This window comes from Lathamus discolor, chromosome 6, assembly GCF_037157495.1.
Source record: "Lathamus discolor isolate bLatDis1 chromosome 6, bLatDis1.hap1, whole genome shotgun sequence".
Classification (NCBI taxonomy): domain Eukaryota; kingdom Metazoa; phylum Chordata; class Aves; order Psittaciformes; family Psittacidae; genus Lathamus; species Lathamus discolor.
This window is the reverse complement of record NC_088889.1, coordinates 51,459,431-51,478,076: the sequence shown is the minus strand read 5'-3', so window position 1 is coordinate 51,478,076 and position 18,646 is coordinate 51,459,431. Positions and strand designations below refer to the sequence as shown.

Here is an 18,646-nt window from a genome sequence, read left to right as displayed (position 1 = left end):
TGGTTAAAACACAGGATGCACAATACAAATCTGACAGAACTACCACCAGCAGTTAACTACTAGTTCTTAACCTGTGGATGCTTAGGTAAGAATTAACATCTCAACAGTATCTCATCTTATATTTAAAAATGGTCCCTGCCATCTAGAGTTTTCAGGAGAAGGGAAGAAATAGCATGCAAAGAGTGAGACTGCCAAGTTCATAGGAAGACAGTTATGATAACCACTAAGCAGCAGATGTCAAAACCTAAGTTTCCTAGTGAGTTTTAGGGGCAGCAATGCCTATAAAGTCCCATCAAAGAGCAGCTGCAATGGAATCTATAGTACCCACATATACCTGGAGTAATCTTACTGCTACATGTAACTTAAAGACAAATTCTTGACCAGATATACCTAAAGCTGTGGCAATTGGCATTCTGGAGAGACTGCATTTATGGAAAAGTAATGGAATAATTACAGGAATATTTCTCACATTGCTCACAGCTGAGAACCTCTGTCATCACGCAAACTGATTCTGCAGCTCTGAAGGGTCTGGTCCGTTCAAGCAAGACCTTGTAGTGGGATTCTATCCTTTGTTGTTTCATACTCACCAAGAGTCTAATAAGAAAGTCTAAGGGCAGTATGAGGATAACAGCAATGAAGGATACCCTCTGGGGACTGAGAAAGCTACAATTAGAGTGGGTAGAAGAATATGAAACATACCTTGAGTGGGACAGATCTGCTATCAAGGATGTAAAGCTCAGAAAAGGTGTTAAACAAATAAAGGAGCAATACATGTTTTTAATGTCCAGAAGGCTGAGCCACTTTAGCCTAGCGCTGTTAGAAATAAAGCAGAAGAAATGCTGTTGCTGTGAATTTCTGTCTCTATGAGAGATTATTCTCAGTGAACAGCCTGCTATTTCTGCAATGAGCTGACTCTCCAGAAGTCCCTTTTATTTGCAGTGAGACACCAGATACCCCATCAACTACAAAAGCCAAGTGAGAGTAAGCCTGGCTAACAAAAACCCTATGTAAGTAGCTTCACAATTTCTATCACTTTTCACTGAAGAATTAGGAAGTACGTGTTTCCCACCTGCTAAATTATTATCAACTCAAGAACAGACAATGCCCCAAATTATTGGCTCTTACGAATAAGAGAAAGTGTACAAGACTGGTATAAAACACATTCCTTTCCAGCAGAATATTTAAAGTTCTCCTTGTATACTGCCAAATAGAATTCAAAAGGGACAAAAAACCCCAAAACCTACAGTAATACAAGCCTGAGGCTCTCTGATAATACCTTCTGCTTTTAATACCTTATTCAGCTAGCTGTTTGAAAACCAGAGGGTGAAGAGCCAAGATAACCTCCCTGAACTTTTAACCACGCTCCCCTGGAGACCGCCAATACCAGACAAGAAATCTTCACCATTCTCCCAGCTAAACTCATTGGTTTATATAGTGATTTGAGGCATGGGCAGAGAAGTGTCTAGGAGTAGCAATACCAGGCCATCTGTGAGGACCTCGATATTTGCTGATTCTCGTCTAAATTAACAGCTTAAAATATTTATTTTAAACCAGTCCCCTCTGACCTTGATTTTATGCAGCAGCAGCTTGGGATCAATAGTAAAAAAAAAAACCCAACGACAACAAGAAAACACTAGAAAAAACCCACAAACCCTACACAAGGTGCACAAATGGCGTTTTGGTGTCAAAAGAAGAAATCACCAAAAGTAATGCAGCAGTCACCACGACAATTACTGAAGAGGAAGGAGGGGAAACAAATGAAAACAGTAGCAATTTAGGGTGTCAAATGTTAACATTTTTGTTGTCTCAGAAAATCCACACTATTCATCTGACTTTTGAGAATTAGCACCATGCAAGGCATCTTTTAAGACATTTTTAGGCATAATGAAGAAATCCCAAATCAATTTTTCATAAAGATTCTATGTGCTTATAGAAGAAGAGTTATAATGAAACTATCAATCATTGGTGTTAAACAGTCCATGCAACTGAAGACCAACAGAAAAATGAATGTGAAACCAATTAATCAATTTTATAGCTTCAATTTTCAGAGAGAATATCAAATTATTCTGAATAGCAGTTATAATACAGAAACTCAGAAGCATCTCCAAGTCCTTTTGTTACTCTCCGAGAAACACAGCCAGGCTGTGGATCCTGCTTAAACAGAAAGCGAGGCACCTGATCTGACACCTGATGTATTTGCTGCCACTTCCTATCACCACCCTGGGGATATTGCACAGGCAGGAGCGGAAAGGAAGGAAGAGCTTCTTAAAAAGGAGGTGTATTTCTAGCTTAGGTCCCAAGCTAACTGCCTGATAAACCTTATGCATTTGCATGCAGACAGAAGACAAACAGGAAAAGGCACCCACAAACATGTATGTCTTTTTCTCTTCTTCCACACCATCAAGTGCTAGTAATCACAAACCGTATCAAGACTCTCCATCCAATATGCACATGCAAGAGAGACAAAGACCTGTACTAAGAGCCAGGTTTGCATTCACAGTGCAGGACAGTTGCTAACTGCAGACTTAACCTGTGTTCATACCATTGCAACATTATGTCCAATGCCTTAAGAAGTCTTACTCACTTCACCAGGATAAGATGTAAATCCAGACTACAAACAAGGAAAAACTCAAGTCGTAACATTTGCACTTTCTCCTGTTTTAAAGAGCAAAACTGGAAATAGTATCTCTCGGCCTCTGCTTAGGGCTTGCACTGATGCAGCTATATTGCTCAATGACTTCTAAGTACACTCAGGACATACAAGAATTATCACTACATGTCCTAAGCATTTGCTCTGACCTACAGTTTAAAAATGATACTGTACGGGTGTTGCTCTGACTCAGAACTGCCTTCCTTCATGAACTCAAGACCTTGCAACATAGCTATTTAATACACAAATTATCTGACCGTGTTGCCAAAAAGAGGTGCAACTACTGAAACTGAATGTGACTGTAATATTAAGGGCACTCATTTTGTGCACAAAACATTGTTCATCAATGAAATCTGAGAGTGTGCATGTGGTAGCGTCGCATATGTTAGCAGGAAAGCTTAACTCTACTTGCAACAGAAACACGAAATTCCCTGCAACAATAAAACATCCAATCAGCAACAGAAAATGTTACATTTTAAATTCAGTGCCAAAGCCCACCTCCCATGTATTTAGCTTGAATTTTGGCTTATTTTATTGTTACATGTTACTTGTTTGACAATGCAAAATGCATCAAATCAGGGTGGTGGGTTTTGGTTTTTTTCCAGAAATTCTTTTAGACACTCTCTCTTAATTCTTTCTTAGATCACAGACTAGGTTTTCCTTCTTCATTTCTTCCCTTGCCCCCCTTTCTTTATTGCACTCTCCTATATCAAGTGCTAAAATGTCAGCAACCTCTTTAAAAATATATACAAATAAAGAATGTCATAGCACCCTCTGAAAAGAATAATCTCCTGTGTTACTACATTCATGCAACTGCTTCTAGTCTGGCTCCTCAGAATGCAAATTGGGAGGAAATGGACTACCAAATATAATCATAACAAGACAGTAACATAAATATTCAGCATTTTAACTTTTCTAAGTCGAATCACACATGCACATTCTACAGAAAACAGACCCAAAAAAAATACTCTTCTTCCTCAGGCACTTGAATTCTGAAGTGCATGTAAAAAAATGCTATTTTGCTTGAATGACTTGTAGCAAGTGCCTTCCTTACCATAAAGTCTTTTTTTATGTGTAGCAGTGCCTATGAGAAAACATTTTTCAGCACCTCCAGGCTTTCTAGAGAGGAAGACTAAGAAAGCAATAAACTTTCCTATATTTGTGAGACTCGGCCATTGATTCAGTGTAGCATTTCCATACTTCAACTGTTCCCCAGGTAAATTCGGTAGAATATTTAATATTTACCTAGGCTGCCACACATCTGGGAGTCCTAACCATATCCAGCATACACAGTAAGTTCAGTAGCATGTGATTAGCACAGTGTTTTTCAGAGTACAAGGTAGAAAGGTGTTACAGTACTAGCTCAAAACTGCCACTTTTTTGTGGGTTATCAGTTCCGGTTCTAAAACAAGACAGCTAATGGCTGTCTGAAGGGTACAAGAATAGTAGCTGGTCAAGATGCTCTTATCTGGGAAAGATAAATGGTTTATGCACAGTGTAGACGTAGGGACCAATAACTGAATCTGCAACCAAAGGAGACAGCTGAACCCTGATTAATCACAGTGAGACATCTTTTTTCTGACAGATAAATCTGGAAAGGGTATCTATCCAACATGATAGGTTAGATCCCACCAGTTTCTCAGCAGCACACAATGTAACACTGACTACCCAAGACAGAAGTCTGAGACACATACTCAACATTCAGCAAAACTGCAAAAGTCTGATCACCTGGAGGTGGGATTCAAGACAGATCCAATGCAGTTTAGGTGATCAGACAGGGGACTGTCACCTAAAAACATCAGCTCCCTGGAGAAGAGCAGAGCTAGTGGGAGACACAGATACTGGAATGAGTACCTAAAGGTTAATGTCACCACGCACCACACGGTTACAGGGCATGCCAGCTTTACCTAGTCATACACTGTACCTACCAGCAAAACATCAGCTTACAGACTTTATTCTGGCACATATGTATGTACATGCTCTTGTCTTCTAAGTGTTTGCCATCTGCATCAAGGTGTTCTTAGGAGACAATTTCTGGAAGTGCTCATATCACTCTACACCAACTTACTGGTTTTTTCCTGAAGTTTACTGGTTTACTGCCTGTTCTCTCTACGTGTATCAGCTGATTTAATAAAACATAACACTCCATCCTGTGAGTCTTCCCTCACATATGTCTTTAGACTACCAAAGGCACCAACACACAATAATTGAGGTGTCAGTAGTAAACACTACTACTAACATAGGGATTCCAAAGCCTTTATTTATGTAGATTATTCATAAGCTTTGGAAAAGCCATTGAAGGCAATAAAATACACATCCAATTTCTTTAGCTTGTGCAGTCATACACCTTATCTGCAAAAAACACATAATTTTCACAGCAGTGCAGAAAATACTTTATTATGACTATTACTATGATTTCTTTATTAATCTACACAGAAGGCTATGGATTCAGAAAGACACTTCAGTGTATACTTAACTGAATAGCCCCACCTCATACACAGCCCAGCAAAACAGGAGATGAGAATCAGGGGTCTCTCTTTGCTCTCTGACGAGGCTAGCCAAGGCTATGCTGCATTTTTGACTCAACTGAGATACCCAAAGAAAAAAAGCAGGATATTTCCAGGTACACTAACTGTAAATGGGAATGCTTTTCTAGACCATATTTCTCTCTTTAGCATGAGATAAACAAGCAACCCAGTTTATGGGGTGTCCTGCATACTCAACAACATGCTCTCTGCAGTTACAAAGATCATGATGCCACCTTAGGTTCTGTGCAGGGTTTGGTCTCAGAAAAAATTAATTGGTCTTCTCCTTTTAGTCCAGAATACACAAAAATGAAAAGAAAGTAATATATATGTCTGCAAGCCAACAGAACTTCCAAACATGCATGTTTCTCCCTCCACTTACAAAGCCCATTAGGGATCAGTGAAAACATGCTAAGGAGGGTTCAGCTGCTGTTCTGAAGAAATAAGAAACAACCAATAAATAACGAAAGCTGGAGCCATCCAAGGTTTCTTCTACCGGGCCAAGTTTCTGCTAGAAACTGAAATCAGAGCTACACAGGGGCAAACACTTTCCCACTGTGTGGATCATAAATGAACAACATTAGTAATTTTGCTACCTGGAATAAAATACTTCTGTGCATTTTCTCAGCTACTATTGTTCTATCACTATCACAGAGGCTGGTATTTAAATTTTCCCTGAGTTCCTTGGCATCTAACAGAGATATGTCAAATGTAACTTCTGGCCCTGACTCATGGTCCAGCATTAACCCATGCATGTTTCTTTTCCTGCAAACACTAGCTTTTCTAAGAAACAGTTATCTGAATCAAAGATGCATCATTGTGCTCAGTCTTCAGGCACTGTAGCTTGGCACACCTCCAGCCACTTCTGTGGAACACCGTGGATTTTCTCTCTCCTGGAGAGTCGCCTGTGTTTTTAAAGGCTATGAGGATAGTTGAGCTCATGTAGTTTGCATCACAACAGCAACCAAACTTAGCAATCCACAGCCATACACTGGGTCAAGTGTTTTTTAAGAGAGTTAGACATATATAAAGATGATAACAAGTAAGCATGGGAGCAACATCATGCTGGTGAGTAAAGAATGTGAGTGGATTTCATAAACACTGCCTATCTTTTCCTCTGGCACAGATAAAGTCTCACTGTCAAGATTTTCTATTAAACCTTTATAACGCTAAGATCTGAATGTGCTGGAAATAACCCAATGCAGTGCACTGGAAAATTGTTAAGGCATAATCATTTTAGCTAAGAACATCGTATTTATGACAGCTCCACCATTTTCATTACAACTTTGGCAAACATGGAAAGCTTTTTATTCCCCATTTAACAGCTATTTTTGTCAAGGCCAACATCACTATTAATACTACAGTATTAGAGGCTCTGGCTGCATTTTAATCAGAACTAGTCTCTTCTCCTTCATTTCAGGAAGAAGAGAAGTGCTGTGACCTACCAGTTTGTCTGGCTGCTGCTGCTACAGGTGTACACAGAGCACCCATTTACATCCAGAAGGACAGCACACACAAAAAAAGGCAATTCTATCTGTGGCATCTAATTCACAGTTTTTCTCTCAAGGCAACAGGGTATCTAACCAGGTAAATAAATCTGGAGAAACCAAAAGGCAAAAAATACAACAATCCCTGACTAATGTGATACATCTGCTGCAAAGCAGACCAGGCATTTAGGTGGAACTCAGTGTGATCCTGGAGCCTCTGTTGCTGTCTGTCCATAATTTCCTACCGGAAACTGCCATTTGAGGAATGTGTCTCAACCCAGGGATCCAGCTGACACACAGGCCACAGGTTTTAAGGTTTCCAGAGTCTGAGCTTTGTTAACCGCAGTAAAAATCTTGGTGCCAAAAGTTGGTACCTCCAGTATCCCTGACAGGGACCCATAAATGACAACATATGATTTTAAATCTATGCAGCACACAAAAAGATATAGTAAACAAAACTCAAAATCAAATAATTTTAGAGGAAGGCAGAAAGCTAACTGCAACAGCAGTTCCTGATTTCTGCATAGCTAGAAATTATTGGTGACATCCATGCTTAAGGCATCGGATGACTCATTTTTGTTTCCGTTTGCATCTATTTATTCCCTTCTTCCCATTCTCACATTCTTCAGAGGCTCTTAGTAGCAGCTTCATAGTAATGTAATGCTGATGTGAATTCATCTCTCTAGCCTGCCGAACACACATGAAATGCAATACTACAAAGCCTAATAATACAATCAGTTTAAATATTCCTAACTTGCAAAGATCCTCCACAAAACTGTATTAAGCCTCAGAATATTCTCTTCATTCTATAGTGAGAGACATAGAGCCTTATGACTATCATTATCCCACTACACTCTCAGAATTGGAACATCTGATTAAACTACAGTACATGAAAATCCAATCTTTCCCCATAAATTAATCTGAAATATTTACAAACTCCTAGTTAACACAGGCATGCTTTGGTAAGACAAGATTTCATGTAATCTGCAGCTTTTACTATGTGCAACACATCAATTTTCAGATGCTTTTCATCAATTTTCAGATGCCTTTGTAAATGTTTTCAAGGAGATGCCTTTCCGTCATCCTGGCATGGCATAGTAGAGAGAGGTCTGATAACTATGCATTATTCCAAACATGCAACAATGAGGAAAAGGAAATATCAAGATCAAGACAGAGCTAGAAAGGAATACATTGTCAAAGGGAAAATATTCACCTCTGTTTCTGCTGCTTGGTTATGTCTTTCAACACATTCTGTGCAAACCTCTGTAGAAGGACAGGGAGGGAAATAAGAATACCAAAACAAACAATATGTCACATTAGAAAATTTCAGACAGGTCTGAATACAGGCTTAAGTTTTGTTCACCTGAATATCTACACTAATGTGAAAAGTACTTAAAAGTTATGGCCATTTGGACTCAGTCCACAGATTGAACTTGTGTATCAAACACTGTACTTACATCTCAGTTTGAGAATAACTGCAATGACATCCTTTGCCATGTCCTGTAGCTGTAAACAGCTACAGCTTACACCTCAGTGTAAAGTGGAGGAGTCAATACTTTCTTGCCTAGTGCAAGGGTGAGAGATACCAAAGGCCAACACCTTTTATGAAGTGTCTTTATTTTGGAAACCTTTATTTTGGAGACCAAACACTTGACCTGAAAGCTTTTTTGGTAAAAACCCTTCTTGCTCCATGAGCTGAATCATAGAACCATTTTTATTGGTTAAAAAAGTGACATTTTTAAATTAACTGTGTCATCTGACCCACTTAGTGGATGAGAGAAAGGCTGTGGATTTTGTTTACCTGGACTTTAGTAAAGCCTTTCACATCATTTCCTTGGCATTCTCCTGGAGAAACTGACCGCTCATGGCTTGGACAGGTGTACACTTTGCTGGGTAAAAAACTGACAGGATGGCCAGGCCCGAAGATTGTGGCGAATGGAGTTAAATCCAGTTGGCAGCCAGTCACAAGGCTCATGTTGGGTTCAGTTCTGTTTAATAATGATCTGGATGAGGAGATCAAGTGCACCCTCAGTCAATTTGCAGACAACACCAAGTTGGGTGGGAGTGTTGATCTGCTGGAGAGTAGGAAGGCTCTGCAGAGGGCTTCGGACAGGCTGAGGCCAATTGTATGAGATTCAACAAGGCAAAGTGCTGGGTCCTGCACTTTGGTCACAACAACCCCATGCAATGCCACAGGCATGGGGAAGAGTGGCTGGAACACTGCCATGTGGAAAATCACCTGAGAGCAGCCTCCAGGAGAAGCCAGTTTGCCTTCAACTTCCGCTAAGCTAGTCCAGGTTGTCCAGGTTTATCAAAATTTAGCTAATAGATTCCCAGCTTCAGCCCACTGCTCTTTCACATCCACCTCTGAACAAGGACCATAAACCTTCTCTAATTCATAAGGGTGCACAGGCTTCTTTCTCCACAAACATCCCAGCAGCAGGGGCCACCCAGCAGGAAAACATGAAGAACCAGGTTTTGCAGGAGATGAGCTACCAGCTTCTTTCTTCCCACAAACAATATAAGTCACTGATACAGCAGAAGTAAATGGTCAGAGTTCTGCAGGAAATACAGCCTGGTTTGTAATTAGCAAAACGAGAGAAAGCATTCAAAACCAAATACATCCAAATCAGCTCAGCCATCTCCAGCAATGTTCCAGCAAAAGATATGCAGAGCAAGTCCTGGCCTTCTTTTCAGCCTAGATGATTCAAGGTTTCTAGTGTTTCTAGAAGAAAAGATTTCTCTTGACAGCCATAAATTTATTTAAAAAGTGATGACAATTAAAGAAATGTAATCTGTCACACTGCAGGGTTTTATTTTACTTGATAATGCGTTGATATATATATACACACATACAAGAATGAAAAGCATATTTTGACATTTAGAGCCACACCAGCTTCTCTGTGCCACACAACCCAAGCTGTCAGGGGAAATGTGGGAGGGCTGTAAAGTTTTTAGATAGCAACAACTTCTAATTAAGAGATGATGTTGAGTTTTTACCGAATTAGAGCATGCACGGTTTATCTCACACAAACACAAAAATGAAAAACATTTGGCTAACACTCATTTTTCTGGCCAGTCACTTCCCCAGAGCTGCAACTGTGACTGAATGAAGGCTTTTCTTTTCTAGAACAACAGTCTACTTTGGAGGCTAATCATAATTCAGATGATTATGATTCAAACCCTGGCTCTGACACCAACTTCTCTAACTTCAGGTAAATCATTTAATTGACACTTACCCTACTCCTAATCTAATCTGTAGAATCAGGATAATCCTATTGCCTTTTCTTACACTAAGGGAATAGTGTAAAATGGCTTGGGTACAAGACATTATCTTATAGAATCATAGAATAGTTAGGGTTGGAAAGGACCTCAAGATCATCTAGTTCCAACGCCCCTGCCATGGGCAGGGACACCTCACACTAAACCATCCCACACAAGGCTCTGTCCAACCTGGTCTTTAACACTGCCAGGGACAGAGCATTCACAGCTTCCCTGGGCAACCCATTCCAGTGCCTCACGACCCCTACAGTAAAGAACTTCTTCCTTATATCCAATCTAAACTTCCTGTTTACGTTTTAACCCATTACCCCTTGTCCCATCACTACAGTCCCACCCCAGCACCCCTATAGGCCTGCTTCAGATACTGGAAGGTTGCTATGAGGTCTCCACGCAGCCTTCTCTTCTCCAGGCTGAACAGCCCCAACTTTCTCAGCCTGTCTTCATACGGGAGGTGCTCCAGTCCCCTGATCATCCTCGTGGCCTCCTCTGGACTTGTTACAACAGTTCCGTTTCCTTTTTATGTTGAGGACACCAGAACTGCACACAATACTCCAGGTGAGGTCTCACAAGAGCAGAGTAGAGGGGCAGGATCACCTCCTTTGACCTGCTGGTCATGCTCCTTTTGATGCAGCCCAGGATACGGTTGGCTTTCTAGGCTGCGAGCGCACACTGAAGCCAGCTCATGCTCATTTTCTCATTGACCAACACCCCCAAGTCCTCTGCAGGGCTGCCCTGAATCTCTTCTCTGCCCAAGCTGTAGCCGTGCCTGGGATTGTTCCAACCCAGGTGTAGGACCTTGCACTTGTCATGGTTGAACTTCATAAGGTTGGCATCAGCCCACCTCACAAGCGTGTCAAGGTCCCTCTGGGTGGCATCCCTTCCCTCCAGCGTATCAATCGAACCACACAGCTTGGTGTCAAAGGCAAACTTGCTGAGGGCACACTCAATCCCACTGTCCATGTCACCAACAAAGATGTTGAACAAGACCGGTCACAACATAGATCCCTGAGGGACATTACTCATTACTGGTCCCAAGCTGGATGTTGAGCTGTACACCACAACTCTTTGTGTGCAGCCAGCCAGCCAGTTCTTTATCCACCGAGTGGTCCATCTATCAAACTGATGTCTCTCCAATTTAGAGAGAAGGATGTCGTGCGGGACAGTGTCGAATGCTTTGCACAAGTCCAGGTAGATGACATCAACTGCTCTACCCCTGTCCATCAGTTCCATAGCCCCAAATTTCCTAAGGCCACCAAATTGGTCAGGCAGGATTTCCCCTTAGTGAAGCCACGCTGGCTGTCACCAAGCACCTTGTTGTTTTTCCTGTGCCTTAGCATGCCTTCCAGGAGAATGTGCTCCAAGATTTCACCAGGCACAGAGGTGAGATCTTGGGCAGCACATAGCTCTCTGGAGGCTAATTACACCATCCACAGAGTAACTGACAGTTTTTGAAGCTTCCTGCTCTTTTGTGGACTTCTAGTGATGCCCATTTCTTCTTACTTACTAAGATGACTATTATGAATGGATGGCTCTAATGTTGGGAATTATCAGTGTAAATATTTTAAAGTTGCAGGAAACTTCTGTAGGAGGAAACTGAACCTTTCTGCCATGGTAGATTCTCCAAGAGTACAAGATGAAGGGAGGAACGTGGTTCTATAATATGGATTAAAGACCATGCACTACAAGCATATTTCTTAAACTTGGAAGCATGACATATGTGTCTGATGAGAGTATGATATGAGGAACATTTGAAAAGCATTGAGATAATCTGTACAGCTGCAAGGATATAATGGCTGGCAAGGGTAGTTATCACTTGCCTGCCCTCAGCTGAGACAGCACCCTCAGGACCCTGACAGCTATGGACCATTCCACTCCTTGCAATGTGAAGGAGAGAAATATTGTTAGCAGTCATGACTGACTATTCCTGTCAACTGTCAACATTGCCAGTAGCAGCTTAGTTAGTGGGGGAAGTACAAACAATGCTTCAGGTTATTTGCTGCACAACGGAGTAATGGGAGGGGAAAGCAACTACAGCCATGTCCTCCTTGTCTCCAGTTTTTTTCTCTCCTTCTTTCACAGTGGTGGAAGAGACAGAAAAGTAGTTGCTGCTCAATTTGCTCTTTTTCTCCTTTCCTTACCTCTTTTGTACCACTTACCTGGAGAACAGCTGGTTATACATATAAATAAGAATAAAGTCAAAGTTATTACAAAAAAAGACTGATTCTACCTAGAAATGCTTTGAGAAGTACGGTACAACTAAGATGCCTGTGGAAAGTACCAGAAGACCAAAGACATTTGTAATGGCTCTTTCCCATAGGGATACCTACAAGGAAAACATTTACTTTGCCCAGCCATCTCTTCCTTCATTCTGAAAGCCAGCAGTGTGATGCACATCTTGATACTAAAAGGGTGAACAAGTTGAATGTTTCAGTCCCAAGAGATTGTCAGCGTACAGAATAAAGAGGAGGAGTCACAGCTATACCCAGTATGTAATTACTAGGGGACTGAATGTCCTATGTAAAAGAAATGAGACTTTCTCCAAAGCAACTCTCTCAAAGAACTTATACACACACCGGCAACTTCTGCAGCCTCAACCACAAAGTACAGAATTTTTGTTGCAGGGGATTTCGTGGGGTGGTTTGGATTTTTTAAACAGACGACATTTACTGACACACCTTACAGTGTTGCAAACATAGTTCAGGTTTCAAGCCACAATATGAGAGGTGCAGGGATGAGGGTTTTAAACAGTACTCGGAATAAACTTCAGTACTCGGAATAAACTGACTCCTGAATTTGGTAGTTCACAAGGCTTAGGATGCTGGCAGGAATTCCCTTAAAGGAATGAAATAGTATTATAGGAAATTCATCTGTCAGTTGTTCTGTTATTTGACTATGGACATTATGAGGCTGTTCTAAGTCCCTGCTCCTTCATTAATTTTCCTGTGCTTAGCACCATAATTATGCACATACAAATCTCTGTCTCGCCACGTGACACACCGGGTCATTTGAAGATCAAAAGAGCCCGCTCCCTTTCTGCCATGTTTCTGACTCACCATCATTTTGATGTTCCAGTTTCATGATGCAGCCACATTTACAGTCACATTGATACAACTGTGAGACAGCAAACAGCAGTGTAGGGCAAGTGCGTGCTCAGGTTGGCTTCTTTGCCGATTCTGCTTTTAGACTTCAGAGTTGTCTGAAGCCACCTGGATACAGCAACACTCGTTTAAATCCACAGTTTAACCCGCACAGCATTTTCAGTAGAGGTGATTTTCAGCTTACAAACTCTGCAGCTGGAGAAGATAAAGCTTAGAAAAGCTCTGGACAATGACAGCAGTGCATCAAGAAGAGTCCCCTTGTCTCTCTGTAAGCTAGCAGAAAGTAACAAATTTCTCTTTTGTAGGCCTTGGGTTGTCTCACTGGAAAGTAGCTCTCATGAAGAGAGAAGCAAGACAAAATATTCATGGAGGAATGGGGTGGATTCATTTTGACAATAGCTTTTGTTCCATGAAGCAATATGGAAATGCAAGATAAAGGTTCCTATTACCCAGAGGCTATGGGGTCCCATTCATGCTAGCAGGCATTGAGCATGCTCAGCAAGAGCAGAACAGTCACTGCATTTTCACAGCAGTGTTCCTAACAGGAAACATTTGCTATCTGCTTATCTCCAACAACTTCAGGGACAGTCCATTGCTGCCATTTATGTAAAGAAAATAAAATGGAACAGAAACACAGGTGTTAATTAGCTGAAACCACTCACACTATACCATCATTCAACAAGTCCCCATCTGTACTAGTACCGATGCAATGTCTCAGTTGGCCCATCTGAACACAGCAAGCTGACTATATTAAGAGGTGATAAAAAATTTGGTTAAATCTCTGAAACACATACTTTAAAAGGACAACAGCAGCAAAATAAGTGGTCTAACTTGTACCAGTGACACTGCAAAGGGAGTGCAAAACTGATTGAAAAGAACCAGGAGCAAGTGTCTCCTGCAGCACAGGACAAGCATTCTCAGCTGAGGCATGAATGCATGCCGAGTATACCAGAAAGGCATGGAATAATTCCTGGGTGGTTAAGAGCTTCATGTGGCATTTGAGGCAGCTCAGCCTGTCCCATGCAATATTTGATGCATGACATCAGGAAGGCACTGCTCTCACCCTGCTTTAGCCCTCAGGATCTCACGTACATGTCCATCATGCCTTCCAAATGCCAGAATAAAGGTCTTTTAAATGCACTCAGAATTAAGACATACAATCACCCAAACAGATCATAAGAAGTAGTCAAACTTATAGAGCCAAGTTCTCATTAATATTAATAACTAAATAATATTAAATATACATTGTAGACCATAGAGTTACATGAGTAGTCCAATGTAACTGTCTCATTTACAGCCCAAGCCATTAATTTTCTTGTTCAAGGTATCATTCATTGATGACTGCACAGAAAGAGTCTCCTCCTCTAACCAACTGTTTATGAGGGTGATCTCTTCTTGTTCTCAGACCTCCACTGCAAACAACCTGCTCTCTTTATAGCTCTTCCCTTCATAATACAAATAAACTCCAAATATACTTTAGTCACCCCATCTTGAAAAATCCATGTCAGAGCACATAACCCATTCTGAGATCACTACAATAACTATCTGGCATTCCTTCCAAACAAATATAGTCTAGAAACACCTTGGTTATGCTCTTACAGTCAATGGGAACAACTTCTAGCAATACCTTTACAACATCTTAATCAGGCCCTTCAGTAGCTTTGGCCATGCTCCTGACGTTGCACTGTTTCTTTTCACAGCTTTGTAGATAGATACCATTCCCTGAATCCTCTTGGTTCTCCAAGAGCTCCCTTAGTGTGGCCTTTTCCGAACTCTCCTCATGCTCCACACCTTTCGGTTTTCTTCTTTAGTCACACTGGCCTCTGTCCTTTCTCTTCCCTTTCGCTTCCACCCTTCCTCTCATTTGCAAACACAGATTCAGCTATCCTGATGAATTACAACATGACACACCTTCTATTCAAATGGGAATCTCAGCTTGTTTCTTGTATGTTTACGTGTGTGTTTAGCAATTACCACAAACTCATCATGGCTAAAGAGGATATCTTCATTTTCTTCCCAAGAATCTCCTGCTCATTATCATCTTTTCTTATGACTTGTGGCAGATGGCTTCCACATAGTGTCACTAATAGGCCATCCATAACATTCCTCTCACCTGCAAAGATAAAACTCTCTTGACAAATGCAATCTTATTCCACAGCTATTTATGCTGCTTTAAAGACCATGTTCTTACACGATCCCTTTGACAATGTTATTACTTTCTATGCAAGCCTCTGCTCATTCCCTTCTCTCTTTCATGTCAATAATAAGTTACATATCACTGTTAAGTTATCCACGGTTTACCCACAAGTCTCACTTCTTCAGTATCAAAAGATCAATTTCTACCTCTGTTGTAGCCCCTGGGATTCTATCAGCTCTAGTCCAGAGTCTGAAAATGCTTTATACCCCACAGGTGGCTTCTAGCTCCACTGGAATCTGTGGAATGTGGGGGCCATGATTCTGTCTTATAAATAATTTCGGAAATCAGTGAAATTACTTGCAGTATGCAAAGTTAAGCATGTGCCTCAGGCAAGGTCTACTTCAGAAATGGATTGCTGGTATCATTGTGCAAGTACAAGCCATCTTGGCACAACCTGAGCAGCTAATGGTCTCACAGGCACAGCCTATAGCAATGACATTATCTTTTGTCAATATAATTTATATTAATGTGTAGAATTAAAAAAAAAGTCTAACAATTCTTTCAGCAAAGGCATTTCTAGCAGTAGAAATGCAGCTGTGCTAAAGCTGCTATTAGTACAAAAACGTTCTAATAAACAAGCAAATGAACAAATCACAATAAAACTCACTCAATCCAATAACCTTTCTGACATGATCTCATCTAAGCTTTTTCTGACATGGGTATGAAAAAACCAGCCTAATTATAAAAGCTAAACCAATAGGCAGATACAATCTTAAAAAGACGTAGTTTTACTTGAAAATACTTATTTGTACTGCTGAAGTTGAGAAATTGGCAGCCTCCAAAAAAACCCCATATAGTCTCATCATAGACTGTGATTCTTCTCACTATAGCAAAACCATATGTAAATCAGGATACTAAAAGATACATCTAGGATTAAAGGGCTGCTTAGACATGACATCATCCTCTGGCTTCTCTTGAGACTATCTGGAAGAGTGATGATATCACTTAATCCTTATTGCCAGAATTACTCTTACAGATAGAGCACCAGTAATGGTATATATTTAACAATGCTGTAGAAGTGTCTAATTCATCACTTAGATACCAGTATCAGATCTCTACAATGCCAAGGATACAAAAAGACGTTACAGTGGGTTTATAGCACTCTAAAGTTAGAAATTTTAAATAAATGATATTGTCACTGATGGACCTGAAATAACAAACTTCATGCTTACACTAAAAGTTTAGCTCTGAGTTAATAAGTAAGACCACTATGCACATTTCCATTATGTTATATTTACTTTAGAGCACTGCATTGTTACTGTTTTCATTAGAATTATGTTAGTATAAAACTTCTATAATGTACTAAAAGGATGAGAATATCTTTTTTTTTCCTGGATAAACTAAGACACCATTGGGAGAAAATAAATATGGATAATAAATATAACCTTGCTGTCACTTTTGCAGCTACTTTTAAAAATCAGAGCTCCTCTTTAGAGGCACTTCCTCTGCCTACTAAAATCTTCAGTCTGCACATAAACCACCGTAGTCATGAACTTGCAGAAAACATCCTGCATCATCGGTACATGGCAGTTGGAGGGGCAGAGAAACTACAGAATGATGAAATAGTGTTCTGAAACCAAAAGCATTGCTGGTACACTCTTCAAAGGAGCAGAAGCTTGAGGTTTCTGGAAGTGAGACAATAATATAGCTAAATGTAGATCAGCATCTCCTAATAAATAAGAACTCAGGAAACAGTTGTTGCTAATTCACAGCATTTGATGCTTTTTAATGAATGTGGGACACGAGAAGCAAAGTGTGTGTGTATTTCTATAGCACTGCTTTTCTGAGGGGCTTTGCAGTTAGTTATTTCCTGATATTTATCTTATTCCTACAGAGAAGCTCTACTGAATGTTAGTTAGTTTCTTTGTTCTACTTTAATAGTATTTTTGAACATTCTTGAAAGACTAGCAAATACACATTTATGTTCACTAAATGCATATCTGTTTCTTTACTTACGTTAATGGAAAGTTTATCTATTCTTCCATTCTTCTACCACAATTTAACTGTAAATATTCAATGCCTCAACAATTACTATTCAGCCCTTAAGTCAAATACACACAAAGGGAAGATGCTCTACCCCACAGGAGTCTAGAAATAACACCATATACTTTAGAGAGGACAATCTTTCATTGCAGCAATTCACAAAGCTCTACAAACACCCATGAAGTTCCACAGCTCTGTTTATTAACATTTTAAGACAGAAGAAAGGAGTTATCACTGACTCAAGGGAACAAGTCCTAGCTCTCAGCTTCTCGAGCAATGAATCAGACAAACTCCTAGAAATGATTAGCTCCATCTATTCTGTGAAGCCCAATGCTGCCGCACATTAGAAAATAAAGAGAGATTTGTACAGCCTTGTGGGCCATACTCATTTTTAAGCCTCATGAAATTAAAGAACCTCCTTTATTTCACTGCAATTGCTTTATGTCTGTATAAAAACCATATCACTGAATTTTACATGCCTGTTCCTGGATTTGTAAGTACCCTACAGCTCTAGACTGACACTCTTCCTCTAAAATGTACTAAAGGCAGAAACCTCCAGAGACCAATAACCCAACAGGGGCTAACTTGCCCCTGTATAAATATATATACCCCATTCAGCACAATGAGCTTATTCTTTTCCTTTCACCCACACTCCCCCATGCATATCTTTTTGTGACTGCTGAAAGTCACACTTTGAGACTGCCTCCTTTGCTCAGATTTCTCCTGTTATGGTGGATAACATCGCTGTTCTTTACTCTCAAATCCAGCACCCTCCACGCACAAACCAGGAGGAAATGTTTGAAACATGTCCCAAGGGGCATCACCACTGAGTACAGCATGACTAATTATAGTGATTAGACAAACAGCACAAGATTATCTCATTGAAACAACAGGACATTTGTCACATCCTACCCACAGGGAAAGCCCACTTCCTATCCCCTGGGCTGCTGTTTACCTGCCCTAAACAGCTTGTGCCGTGGCACTTCTGCCTGCAAGTGCTGCTGTAGCTGCTTCCTTGGCAGAGAAGACAGAACCACCGCTGCAAGGCCAGGGTCCTGCGAGATGATCTGTTAAACTGGTAGCAATTGCCAGATGTGCCATCCATGGTAAGGTGTAGAACCAGCATCCACTCTGAAACTCCACAGAAGAGCCACTGAAGTCCCAACAGGATACAGTACAATGCTGGCAAAATGAATCAAGCATATTTGATTCTTCTGACACACACTTCCATGTACATTCCCTATATATAGCTATTTTCCTGGCTCCTCTTGGGTGACCATGCTGCTTTCAGATGTTTCTCCTGCTCCAGGCAGTTCAGCATCTATTTCTGCCTGAGCTCAGCCTTGCAAAAAACATTTTATAAAGCCTTCTCAAAACATCCACACCCCCTCCACTTTCTTTCCTTCTTTTTCACCATCTTGATC

General features: G+C 40.7%; 1 protein-coding gene across 9 annotated transcripts in view; it reads right to left on the bottom strand.

Moving 5' to 3' along the window:
• Positions 1-18,646, bottom strand: part of TSPAN4 (tetraspanin 4) — a 470,914-nt gene that overhangs the window by 261,612 nt on the left and 190,656 nt on the right. Inside the window, exon 1 of one of the 9 annotated variants that reach the window (XM_065682685.1) lies at positions 7,876-7,925. The exons of the other annotated variants lie outside the window; for them this stretch is intronic. The gene's annotated coding sequence lies outside the window, so the exon portion shown is untranslated. Of the gene's footprint in view, positions 1-7,875; positions 7,926-18,646 lie in introns of those variants that run through there. 9 annotated transcript variants of the gene reach the window in all.